Source organism: Xenopus laevis, chromosome 2S, assembly GCF_017654675.1.
Source record: "Xenopus laevis strain J_2021 chromosome 2S, Xenopus_laevis_v10.1, whole genome shotgun sequence".
Classification (NCBI taxonomy): Eukaryota; Metazoa; Chordata; class Amphibia; order Anura; family Pipidae; genus Xenopus; species Xenopus laevis.
The window spans coordinates 84,539,509-84,549,599 of record NC_054374.1 but is presented as its reverse complement, the minus strand read 5'-3'; positions in this window follow the sequence as shown (position 1 = coordinate 84,549,599).

Below are 10,091 nucleotides of genomic sequence, written 5' to 3'. Positions count from 1 at the left end.
AGGTTCCTGTGCCCACTTTAAACAGCAGGCCCTTTTCTAATTTCTTAGATGAGTACGGGTTGTCTAATATAATCTTATGGACTTGGCATGCCCAAATCTGTGGCTGTTGTTTGTTACAATGGATGCACAGGCTGAACTTTATAACACTGCCCTGTGTGAAGAGAAAATTTCCACTTTAAACAATTCTAATTTTTAAAAGCGATTTCCTTTCTCTCTGTAAAAATAAACAGTACCTTGTTCTTGGTCCAAAGTAAGCTGCATGCATCCATATTGGTGGCATGGGAACCTAGTTGTGATTTTGCTCTGAAACTGAAACTATACATGCCGGACCTTTTTATTGATGAACATTGCTACATATTAAGGAAAATATGAGCAAAAATATGCCCACAGTTTGCGTTTCAATAAAAGCACAGGGTCAACTACAATTAACAAGCTTTTTGCATTGCGTGTGTGTTCATTTTATTTATTTATGGAAACATTGCCATGATTGATATTTGAAAGGTCTCAGGTCTTTGTGCTAAATCAAGGTTTTTGTTTTCCAAAACTCTGTAAGGCAGCAGAAGGATTCAAAATAACTTCTCATGAGAAAGGAACACATGACTGTGAAAAGCTCTCGACATATGCACACGATTTTCTTTGGGATGCACTGTACTCTTCTTGTCTATGGCCAAAGGCTGACCTTTTTAGAAGGAGAAGTTAAGGGTCTGAAACTAGCTAACTGTCAGTTGCAAGAGTTGATATACTCTAGTTTAAATAGAATTGTCCTCAGTTAAAAATATGGTTCATCCATCGGTCAAACCGTCCTTATTCCTTCTAATTCAATTAAGATGGCAAATGAGGGATGCAAGCAAGGGAGGAAAGAAAATTCTTTCACAAATCGCTTGTATCCTTTCCTTGGACAGTGTAAATCGAATCAATTAGAGATGTCAAAGCTTCTTTTACACGTACATAATTCTGAACCAGAGGTCTGTGCCTGCAACTGGAAATTTAAATCAGAGATGGAGTTATGAACTAAATTGTGAAATTACACATAATTGAATTTGTGTTTCAAAGAGATGGATGAACACATTTCAAAGTTCGATTGTATCAAAGTTTTTGCACTGACAAAAAAAACATTTGAGGACATAAACCATGAGCTAAAAGCACAGCGCCCTGTTTTTATAATCCGATTGTCTTACAGCAACAGTGAAACCACATTAAGTTAAAAAAAAGCTCCTATTTCTTTAAACAGGGTGGGTAAAATGGATTATATTATACCAAGGTACAGTTAGACTTAAAATATAAGTTACATTGCAGTGAAAGATATTAATATAGAAAAAGTATAACGTAAGACATCCACTAATGAATAAAAAAGGGGCGTAATCTCTATCTCTAAAAGATTGATTTGAATCAGTCGCTTATTTCAGAAACCAAGCCTTATTAAACAAGGAAATGTGTTAGTTTTGCTGCTGCACAATTCATTATGCCACGTTTTATTGCTTATTCTGAAACAATGTGCTGTTGGTTTGTATTTTTTATTATTGTGGTTTTTGAGTTATTTAGTTTTTTATTCATCAGCTCTCCTGTTCAGCAATCTGGTTGCTAGGGTCCAAATTATCCTAGCAGCCAGGCATTGATTTGAATAAGAGACTGGAATATGAATAGGAGAGGGCCTGGATAGAAAGATGAGTAATAAAAAGCAGCAATAACAATACATTTGTAGCTTTAGAAGAGCATTTGCTTTTAGACGGGGTCAATGACCCCCATTTGAAAGCTGGAAAGAGTCAACAGAAGAAGGCAAATAATTCAAAAACTATAAAAAAGAAAAAACTAAGTCGAATTGAAAAGTTGCTTAGAATTAGCCATTCTACAAGATGCTGAAAGTTACCTTAAAGGGGTTGTTCACCTTCAAACAACTAGTTGTTATCAGATAGATCACCAGAAATAACGACTTTTTCCAATGACTTTCTATTTTCTATGTGTCACGGTTTTTCTAATATTGAAGTATAAAGTGTCATTTCTCTCCTTCTGAAGCAGCTCTGGGAGGGGGGGTCGCCGATCCTGTAAACTGTTCTAAATTTATACATTTAGTTGATACATTTCTTATCTTTGTCCCTGCTGAGCAGAATCTCTGAGTTTCATTACAGGCAGCTGTTAGAATTGATACAATTGTTGCTAATACTCCAGAGATGCTGCTGAGAAATGTATCAACTAAATGTTGCAAAATTGTAACAGTTCAGAATCTGCACCTGGATTACTGAGCTGTCAGACTCAAACACCAGAGACAGGAACATTCAACTTTAAACTTAGATTTTGGAAAAAACGTAAAAAATAAATAATGGAAAGTAATTGGAAAAAGTCATTATTTCTAGGGAACAATCTAAAAACAACTAAATTGAAAAAAGTGTTTGGAAGGTGAACAACCCCTTTAAAGGTAAACGACTCCTTTAAAATAACAATTGTTAATGAGGGGATTGGCCCACATTCTGCTATTTTGCATTGCTATACCCCATTGGATTCTAATGATAAGGATCCTCTTAAGATCAGAGAGGTAGGTCTGGACCTGAAAACTAGTCTCCATGCCACTTAGCGTATGTCTTCATGATCTTTATTTGATACAGTGGAATCTGTTCCTACAATAAATAGGCAATATTAGTTTAAATGAGTTCATGTTTAACTCAAACTCTTCAGTCAAACTTGACAGGTTTTAGGTGGTGAAGTATTGAATCAGAACTGTTTCTGTGGTCGATGTATGGTAAATCTAATTCAAATGGGGGGTTTTAAATTGAAAATTGTTGTTTTGACCAAAAAAACACCTAGAAATTTTGAATTTGAAATCACCATCAAACCCTTAGTAAATCTGCCCCTAAGAGTTCTTTCTGAGTTTATATTTGTCATGTACAAAACCTTCTTTACCATTACCAGAATAGACTGGAAAAATATGAGATATATATAAATACATATATACATACAGTTATATTGTATATGAAAGGCTAAGTGTTAAGACACAAGAGAAATTAGATACTGCCCTGTACAATATAGGGGTAGGGTAATTTACAGACACAAATAAGATTCAGTGTAGAACTAGATAAGGAAAGACTTTGTTGTAAGTGAGTGCATTGTCATTTTCCAAGAGTATGTAGCACTAAAAGTAAAAAAAAAAAATATAGCAAGTTCATGGTTTTGTGAATTTATTCGCCAGTGGCAAATCGCAGGAATTTGCGCCTGGCGAATACATTGGCCCATCATAAAGCTTTTTTATGATCTTTCCCATTCCTCTCAGAGTGGCACCTTTGAAGCAGATTAGTAAAAAGATATGCTCTGATTTGCTGATGACTTTGCCCACTGGCAGTGTGTAATGAGAACACTTTTGCAAGTTGTCTATTGCCTTGGGCAGTAACTAACAAGTTTAGCACTTTGTGCTTCCTTTATTTACACCATTGGCAGCATGCTCCTAAACAAAACCACTGGAACGTTGTCAAAGGTCAGAGCCTAAGGTCAACAACGGCCAGGGTCACTGACTATTAACCTAAACACAGCAACCAGAATCCTTCTGATTTCCTTGTAACCCCAAAGTTGTGTTTGCTTTGTGGAACACTAGATACCTATTTGGTACTCAGTGCAGATCACTATGGATTTGTAGTGTAATTTTGGAAAGTTGCTCGATCTCTTATGTGTTTTTCTTTAAACTGTATTCATTCTCCCTCTTTTCTTCACTATATAGAGTGCTTATGTTGCAGGTTTATGACACAATATTCCCTATGTTCTATTTTTTTTTAAAAATTATATAAAACTTGTATTTGAATATCAGCATTATTTTCCAAAATGTAGCCATTCATATAGTTTGAGAATACTTTTAGTTTGGATGCAACTCTTCTTTATCTCATCCATCCATCCATCATATTTGTCACAAATATACAACATTTTTCCCCTTCTTAATAATTGATATCTTTGTACTTTCAAATGTGTATGATTACGAGTTCAATAATTTGCTCCAGATCAATGCAGTGTTGAAATGCTTTCTAGCCATTAAGAAAGTCTGCATGTGCTTGCCTCTTCCAAAGGTGCTGCAGCACTTAGACTGTTTTTTTTTTAATTGCCTTTGCATTTTCTATCTGTCAGAGAACTCATGAGCTCCACCAGTAGAGAAATATTGTCTTAAAGTGGAAGCAGACTTCATTTAGCTTAGATTAATTGTGTAGCCTCTGGTGGCTTTTTTATTATTAATAACTGGCTCCTTGTTTTTCTTTTAACAAATAAATAAAGAGTAAAGTGCAATTTATCAGAAAAAAAACTATATTCAATTTGCTGACTTTGCATTAAGTATTAGGCAATTGGTTTGTCAGAATTATTTGTTAGTGATGGGCGAATTTGGGCCGTGAAACGGCACTGGCTTCTCGGTCTGTTTCAGAAAACCCTTTCTGTTTGATTTTGCTTTGTGCATGGGTGCTGAAACAGGAAATAACCTTTCTCAAACTGTAGAGATACAGAGGGTTAATTCCCCTCTGTTCCTGAAAATCTGAACCACATTGTGGGAAATCCCCTGTTTGTGCAGCTACAGGGTCTCCTAAGGTCTTGGTAGGGGCTGAGCCTTGTTCCTGTAGATACCGGAGGGTGTCACTAGATGTCGCTGTTGTACCACTTTTCTATAAATAGGAGATGCCATGTGCTCATGATGGGATTTGCTGATTTTACTTTACTGAGGACAGAGTGAGAGTAAGAATCTGGCCATCAAGATGTAGAGGCAGGAGGCCTCTGAGGCTGGGGTGTGACAGCCCCAAGCCTGGAAGCTAGACCAGGAGGGTCTGAAGCTCCTGTTTCCAACTCTGGATTTCTGATTGCTTGCGCAATGGAGAGTGCTGGGAGCTGTAGTTCTGCAGAGGAGGAATTCTGAGTGCTCGCGCTATAGACAAAGTTGGGAGCTGTTTGTGAGGAGTAAAGGGGGTTATGGTGCCAGCACTATGGACAATGTTGGGAGCAATACCCTGAAGGTTTAAAGCAAGTTGTGTGCTCGACTAGGAGGGCCTGGAGTTTCTAAGGACTTCATCGCTGTGGATGCCTGTTCCAGCTCTGGAGGAGCCTACCCATTTGAGTGAATCCCCAGGATGAGTTGTGCCCAAGGGAGGGTAGAAAAAGAATAAGGATCCAGCGTATCTCCTGTTTGTGAAACAGGCTGTTTGTGTACGTGCCACGTGGGAGCCAATATCTTGTCCATTGGGAAAGGTATTTGGGGCAGGTAGCGCTACCTGGGGACAATGGTACTCTTTTGGCAAAAGAGAATGAGACTCTTTGTCTGCCAAAGGAGTTGCGAGACTTTGCCTGGTACGTGAGGACCAGTATTTGGACTGCAAACATACCCAGGTTAGTGGATCAATTAATCTGTAAATGTAATTACTTTGCCTTTCTCTTAAATAAAGTTATTTGTTACACAGTACTTTGTGTGTTCCTATTGTTTTCCTAATTGGGCCACCTGCAGGTGTATTCCCGGATCCCATTAGGTGGAGGAACTGCCATGAGAGGTAATTCCCAGTACCCTTTCACTTAGCAAAGGGTACTCAGGACCTGCATTGGTAAGGAAAAATGTGATGTATAACCTTTGGCATGGGGGGTGGCCAAAAAGGGGTTACAGTAACACAAAGAAATGAAACCCTTTTAAAGTAATGAAAATATAATGTACTGTTGCACTGCACTGGTACAACTGGTGTTTGCTTCAGAAAGATTACTATAGATAAACAAGCTTCTGTGTAGCCATGGAGGCAGCCATTCAAAGCTGAAAAATGAGAGAGAAAAAGCACATGATATACAGCAGATAATAGAGAAGCTCTGTAGTATACAATGGGATTCTTCAGAACCTATTTATCTTCTGTGTAACCGCTGCATGAATGGCTGCCCCTATGGCTACACAGCAGCTTGTTTATCTAAACTATAATTGTGTTTCTATAGCAAACATACTGATTTTACCAGTGGAGGGCAACAGTACATTATATTGTCATTCCTTGAAACACTTTAATTTTTAGTTGTTACTGTCCCTTTAACACAAAGCAGGAAGCACAGAATTGTCAGTCAATATCATTGTTTACTGTAGCTTGGCCTTTATTTAATGAAATGAGGGACCTTAGTCCAAACCATGAATAACTGTCCCTGACTAGTATTTCTCATTCACCAAACTTTACCACTGCCATTATGCATTGAGACAGTTAGAGTTCCCTTTACCATCAGACTGCCAGATGGTGAAATACCATTTATTACTCCAGAGAATGTGTTTCTACTGTTTTAGGAACCTTATACTACTAAGCATTGCATATGGCAATTTTAATATTATTTGCCTCTGTAAAACAGAGGACATGGGATTTTTTGGATTTTCTGGATTTTTTTAAAATTAAAAATCATTCCTTATACTTACAGATCACAGTTCACATTGTTATCCATTGTTATTTGTGTTAGCATATACAAATGTCAAGAGATCTGCCATACGATGGCCTCAGTAAGCTAAGCGCTCATAGGTTACGGGAAACTTTTAAAGATAAGCTAAGGTTGCAAACAGGGTACGGTATATACATTCATATCTAACAGTTTGATTACATGTGGTCTCTCTGACCAACTGGATACCTTTCAGTCATCCCCAAAAAGCCAATATGCATGAAAAGTTACCTATGGGGTATTTGAAATCAGTGACGTGAGAATGTAAGAGAGATATAATAAGGGCTCTTACACATGAGCGTTTTTACCTGCGCTCCCCTGCGTTCCGTTTTTCGGCGTTCAGCCGCAGGGGAGCGGAGGAATAGACGCATTTAATTATTTCAAATGGGGCTGTACTCACACAGGCGCATGTAGGCGCCGAACGCAGGTTGAGACGCAACATGCTGCATTTTTCCTGCGTTCAGCGCCTACATGCGCCTGTGTGAGTACAGCCCCATTTGAAATAATTAAATGCGTCTATTCCTGCACTCCCCTGCGGCTGAACGCCGAAAAACGGAACGCAGGGGAGCGCAGGTAAAAACGCTCATGTGTAAGAGCCCTTAGTCAGCTAGACATTGTTATTCAAAGTTAACATGCACACTGAAAGGCTCCTTGTTTCTGGCACTGCATCAGTGCATGCTATTCTCAGATATGTTGGGAAAGACAACACAGCTGCTGTAAAACACAGACTTGCATACTTAGACAACAGTTAATGTAATCCGTGTGGTTGGAGTTTACAAACTAGCAGGAAATCAAAACTTCATCAGTGATCAGCTTACATTCACTTATACTGCAACATTCAAAAGCACAAATCCAAGTGGTGCCACAAATCCACACTACTGGTGTGACTAGCCCTTTCCATCACCATCATTGCACAAGTGGCAGATGGCTTGAAAGTGTGTGTCGTTATCCTCACACTTGGCAGACACATCCAGTCTGAAAAAAAGAAGATTGAACTGCCATTTCACAGATTTCTGTCTTTAGTTAATCAGGGTTAGAGAGGCTTCAGAGATCCCATCAGTTAATTCGCTCAACACTTGTGTACAGTTCTGGCTTGTTTGTGTTGGTAAAGCCAAGCTGTAAAATATGCTCATCCATCCAAGCATCTGTCTTTTAGTACATCCAGCCTTACAGATCCCACTGTACCACTGCCAAATAGATTGACACTATACATTTTGCAAGCTGCTCATATTAAGGTTATGTGAGAAATGTATCTATTATGTAGGTGCTGCTCTTAAAGAGATACTGACACCAGAAATTAAACTCTTTTTTACATCCATCATAATATTGTCTTTGAAAGCAACTTATCATTTTGCCATAAAGTATTTGCCCAATGCTTGTACATTACCTATCTGACTACCTGTGATCTCCTATGAGGGGGCTGCCATATTTGTGCAGCAGGAGTCCGGTAGCATTAGGAACTTTAACTGACAGGCTGAGATGGGACAGTCAGGTCTAGAAACTTCAACTAACAATTGCTTACAAACACAAACCTCTCAGCAAAAAAACCATCAACAAGACCTATAAGTTACTTTTTAATGTACATTCAGAATCACTTTAAGGTGTTTGTTCAACTTAAAAATAACTCTTACTATGATTTAGATGGCATCCTAAAGCAATTTTTAATTAGCCTTAAATGTTTGTTTTTTGTATTATTTTTATTTCCTGCAGCTCCCTGTTTTGGAATTGTAATGGCTATCTGGTTGCTATGGTTAATCTACTCTAGCAACCAGTCAGAGCTGGAGTGAATTTAAAAAGCTAAGCAAAAATAATAACAATAGAACTGAGTGTGTGTTTCTGAGGTTGATTGCATTTTCAGTTGCAGCCTGGAAAGAGGCATTATGGAGATGCTAATAGTTAAAAACAATACAAAATAACAATAAGACTAATTTTAAAAGTTGTTTATAATCATTATGTCTATAACATACTAAGAGGCCAATTTATAAAATACAGATACCATCATGCCAACCAGGGGAGCTGCACCAATGAGTTGAGAAACTTGCCTCAAGCGGCAGCGCCCTGCTAGTTACAGGGGCGGCAAAATGCTGGATCCCTCAGCCGACGTTGTGGACCCCCCTCCCAGTGGCGGAACTACCAGGGGAGCAGGGGGTGCGAGCGAGCCAGGGCCCACACCCCCTCAGTGCCCCCCCGCAGTTCTCACGGCGCTTATTCCAGTTCCGGGCGAACGGAAGGGGACGGGGGCCCGACTGCACGTCCTGCGCCAGGGCCCACCCCCCTCTAGTTACGTTTCTGCCCCCTCCAGTGCATAAAGGTGAGTGGCCAGGGAGGAGGGTCGGCAGAGGAGTTGCCAAGATCAGCCCTGATGTCACCAGGCAGAGAATGGCAGTCTGTGGATTCTGGCAAATTCCAAGGGGCTGCTATAAGATGTCATAAACTAAAAAGTCAATATTTATTTGGCTGCTGGGTGTTAATTGAGCTTCTGTGTACTTGAGTCTATTTAAAATCCCAGTCTGGACTTACACACCACCACCACTGTGCTAAAAGTAATCAGGTAATATATTCCATAGCCTGCTCCTAATCTAGCAAATTCTTTATCTGACAGATTGCTGAATCATGTGGGGGTCCCATGTAGGCCCATCTGCAGAGGACTTTATGCATGGCTCAGTAAGGTTAGTGACTAAGCTCTCTGTCTATGGGCAGATTTTGACAATCTGTTGCATGTACTGGGAGGCACAGTGCTTCTGTAGGCTGTGGAACTGTACAGTTGCACTCTAGTCTAAAAATAATAATGGAGAATTCCATCTCTCAACACGGCTGTGTTGGTGAATGTCACAAGTTGTAGTTCAAAAGCAGCTGTGTTTCCACAGGTTGTACATTCTTGAAGTATATAAAAATATAAAAAGACAATTACTCAGTATTACAGTATGTAATTTGCTCATGGTGTTCTTCCATTTAGGAAAAGTCACACCGAAGGGGAACATAAATCCTGGAGAGAGGGAGAAGATAATCCAATGCTATTTGGCAATGGCCGATCCACTCTGGTCACGTGGTGTAACTGAAGAGTCATCAAAAGCACACTTTCAGCCTACCATTATAGCTGGATACATATGAGGAGTGTAATAGTTAAAAATCCAAATTAATTGAAATATGAAGTTAAAATCATGGCATAAATACACACATGGATGCTGCAGGCAGGGGGGAGCATGCCTCGACGCGTTTCGTGACTATGCTAGTCACTTCCTCAGAAGAATACATTGGATTTTTAACTATTACACTCGTCATATGTATCCAGCTATAATGGTAGGCTAAAAGTGTGCTGTTGATGTTCTTCAATTTCCCTGGGACAGAGCACTATGTAAGGAAATCACCCCACTGTGTTACAATTTCAGCCACAATGAAAGTATCGAACAGAGAGATAGCAACAGAGCAGGGGCAGAATCTCTTTCCTGGCCAATCTCTGTTACTTTCACCTACTGTAGGAAAACAAAGCTACTAAATAATAAACACCCAGCTGCAATTTGTGAATTTGTGACTGCTCCATTAATAATTCATTCCCGAAACCTTCTGTTTGGATAATTTTGGCACCACTTTGAGCGTTAACGGTAAATTTATTTTTAATTAAATCAGTGCGTTGAGAATAAAAGTAGACTCTTCGGAATCCCAAACAGAACACAAGTGCCATCTCAGCTTAC